Source organism: Bison bison, unplaced genomic scaffold, assembly GCF_000754665.1.
Source record: "Bison bison bison isolate TAMUID 2011002044 unplaced genomic scaffold, Bison_UMD1.0 scf7180017864038, whole genome shotgun sequence".
NCBI classification, from domain to species: domain Eukaryota; kingdom Metazoa; phylum Chordata; class Mammalia; order Artiodactyla; family Bovidae; genus Bison; species Bison bison.
The window spans coordinates 316,279-320,171 of record NW_011494610.1 but is presented as its reverse complement, the minus strand read 5'-3'; positions in this window follow the sequence as shown (position 1 = coordinate 320,171).

The window sequence follows — 3,893 nt, the reverse complement described above, 5'->3', positions numbered from 1 at the left end:
GTAGAGGGGAGGACCGGGACGGATCGTGTGTCCGGGGCCGCCTGGTTGGGCCACCGTCCAGGGCGCCGCAAGGCTGGAGCCGCCCGAGCGTCCTCCGGTCCTAGCGCAGCGGGACCCGGGAACCCGAGGTGGCGTTCCGTGCCCTCGGAAGTTTCGCGACTGAGCGTGCGTGACAGCTTAGCTGAGGGGCTGTGTGGCGCCTGGCGCTTCCAGCGTCCCCTCTGCTTCTAGAAGCAAATCCAGATTCCATCCCCTCCTTCTCACAGTTGCCCCTCCCCTCGACAGGCTTCGGCCTCTCTCTCTTGCTCTGGAGGTGGGGTGCACTTTAAGCCCTCGGGCCTTTGCACAGGTTGTTCTCTCTCCTTGGACTCCCCTTCTTCCTCTTATTAAAGCCTTGGCAAATCCTTCAACTCAGCTCAGATGCCATCTCCAAGATACCACGACCCAGCTCAGATACCATCGCGTCCTTCCTTGATCCGTGCGCTGACTGGCTGCACTCTGGCGACCAGAGCTCTTTTGGAAACAACTCAATGATAGTGAGAGTCGGGCTGAAGCTAATTAGGTGCAGTGGTAGTTTGGCTTTGGTAAAGCTAAGTCTGAATCCTCACTGCCGGTGACAAACCACTCTCTGCTCCCTATCCTAATCTGTAAAGTGGGGACAATGACAGTACATATCTTTGGCCTTCCCTGGTGGCTCAGCTGGTAGAGAATTCGCCTGCAATGTCAGAGATCTGGGTTTGATCCCTGGGTTGGGAAGATCCCCTGGAGAAGGAGAAGGCTACCCACTCCAATATTCTGGCCTGGAGAATTCTATGGATTGTGCAGTCCATGGGGTCCCAAAGAATCGGACAGGACTGAGTGACTTTCACTTTCACAGCGTTGGAAGGACTAGTTAATGTGTACCAAGTGCTTAGAACAGAGGCTGGCACAGAGTCAGCATACAGTAAATCCTTTTAGTAATGTCGTTATCATCTTAAAACATTGAACTCTTATTCATCGCTCTAGCTCTCTCTCTCCAACTCCGTGTTTTCTTCTCCCCTTTCTGTCTCATTCATGTTTCCTGGATGGTATTTCCAACCAGGAACAGTGCTGGAGGTTAGTTATCATCCCTATGAGTGCCTACTGTGTGCTGCTCATTGTCTCATTTATCCACACAACCCCAGGGACAGATGCCCTTATTTCCATTTTACAGTTGAGGAAACTAACACCGAGTGGAATGACGTACCCAGACATATCAGTTCAGTTCAGTTGCTCAGTCATGCCCAACTCTTTGCAACCCCATGGACTGCAGCATGCCAGGCTTCCATGTCCATCACCAACTCCTGGAGCTTGCTCAAACTCATGTCCATTGAGCTGGTGATGCCATCCAACCATCTTACCCAGACATATAGATGATAACTTAGATCAGAGGTCCCCAATCTCCAGTACCGGGTACGGTACCAGTCCATGGCCTATTAGGAAGTGGGCCACACAGCAGGAGGTGAGAGGTGAGTTAGTGAGTGAGGATTGAAACTTCGTCTGTATTCATAGCCATTCCCCATCGCTCACATTACCTCCTGAGCTTCATGTCCGGTAAGATCAGTGGCAGTATTAGATTCTCAAAGGAGTGCAAACCCTACTGTGAACTATGCATGTGAGGGATCTAGATTGCACAAGAATCTAATGCCTGATGATCTGATTCTGCATTATGGTGAGTTATATAATTATTTATCACAATGTAATAATAATAGAAATGTAGTGTGCTTGAATCATCCTGAAACCATCCCCCCACCTACCACTCTGGTTGGTGGATAATTGTCTTCCATGAAATTGGTCCCTGGTGCCCAAAAGGCTGGGGACCACTGACCGAGACGATATGGCTGTGGGGTGGAAACAGGAGTAAGACTAGCAGTTGACAGTTCTTTCTGGGCGTCCTGAGTGCTTCAAACTGGCTCTGCTGTAAATTGATAAATCTCCCTCCTCCATCTTGTCTTGTGGTGCCTTTCTCAGGGATGAGACCCAAGTCAGAAATTCTGAAACTCGTTTCCCACCTCTAATTTACTTACTGGGCCCTGCCGCTTTGTCTCCCTACCACTTCATCCCTCCTCTCCAAGCCCACTGAGCGTCATAACTCAGGTCACCACCATTGCTTACCAGGCTATTGATAACAGTAGCAAACTTCCTTCCAGCCACTCACTCCCTAGACAGACGGTGGCCAGAAGGATCTTCCCAAAACCAAATCTGATCATGTCACTGCCCTGCTCAAGGCTTCATGAACTGCCTATTACCTCCCACACGGTCCAATTCCTTTCTCCAAAGAGCCTTCTTTGACCCTCCCCATCTTTGTTAGGTGCCTCACTCACCTCTGAGTGCTCATAGCAACATGTGAGCCTAGCACTGTTTTTGTTTTTTTTTTTGCCACACCACGTGGCTTATCTCAGTTCCCTGACTGGGGACTGAACCCAAGCCCTGTCAGTGGAAGCCTGGAATCCTAACCACTAGACTGCCAGGGATCTCCCACATCCGGCTTTTATTTAGTGCTTTTTATGTGTCAGGCACTATTCTGAGGCACTGTTCTATCCTATGAGGTAGCTACTAATATTTCCATTTTACAGAGAGGTTTGCTCTAAGTTCCCAAGTGTGTACAAGTAATATGGGAGTGGATCAGGAATTCTAACACAGTTCTACTTTAACCACCACTTATTCCTGCTATTGACATGCTTTCGCTTGTGTATGTGTTCAGTCACTTGGTTGTGTTTGACTCTTTGTGACCCCATGGACTGTAGCCTGCCAGGCTCCTCCGTCCATGTGATTTCCCAGGCAAGGATACTGGAGTGGGTTGCTGTTTCCTTCTCCAGGGGATCTTCCCATTCCAGGGATTGGCAGGCGGAGGCTTTACCACTGAGCCACCTCTGATGCCCCACTGATATGTCTATCTGTTCCCTAAACTTCACTCTCCTCGAGGACAGCACTGTGTCTTCTTCCCTGCCTTATCCCCAGCCCCCAACCTAGGGCCTTTACCTAGTAGGCACTCAACCGTTGTACTGAATGAATGAGAATGACAATCATCACAGGAGCCTAGCAGGCTACAGTCCATGGCTTCACAAGAATCGGGCATGACTTAGCGACTTAGCAACCACCACGACCACCTTCTCATACTTACTGAGCTAGTGTCCGAAACTGAAGTCAAACTGACTTACACGAAAAAGATTTGTTGACTCATGACACTGGGATGCCAAGGCGTGAAGTGGAGGCCAGTTTCAGTGTCATCTCTCAGCTATTTGTTTCTGCTTGGCATTCTTTTTATTTGCAGCTGTCTCCACCAGCAGCCTAGACTGACTCCCTCCTCTTTTAGCAGCCCTAGTAGTAGTCAATAAAGCAATTTTACTTTCTTGGAGGGATTAGTTCTGAATGACAATGTGGAGTTGGGTCTCTGTGACTGACACTTGTAGGCCACGTGACCATCTGGGGGGATCAGACACCATGATCTAGCAAAGTACATAAGGAGGCTTCCTAAGGCAGGCAAAGACTTATCCACCTTGGTCAGCACTTAAGAACCAATTTAGTGTCAGATTCTGAGCGCTGCTCTTCTCAGACATGTCCTGGCCTGGTGACTTTTTTTTTTTTAAATTTTATTTATTTCTGGCTGCACTGGGTCTTATTTGCAGCAAGCGGGGTTACTCTTAGTTGCAATGCTTGGGGTTCTTACTGCAGTGGCTTCTCTTTTTGCAGGGCATGGCCTCTAGGGCATGCGTGGGCTCAGGGGTTGTGGCTGGTGGACTCTATAGAGTGTAGGCTCAGTAGTTGTGGCATATGAGCTCAGTTGCCTTGTAGCATATGGGATCTTCCTGGACCAGGAGTTGAACCTGTGTCCCTTGCATTGGCAGACAGATTCTGAACCACTGGGCCACCAG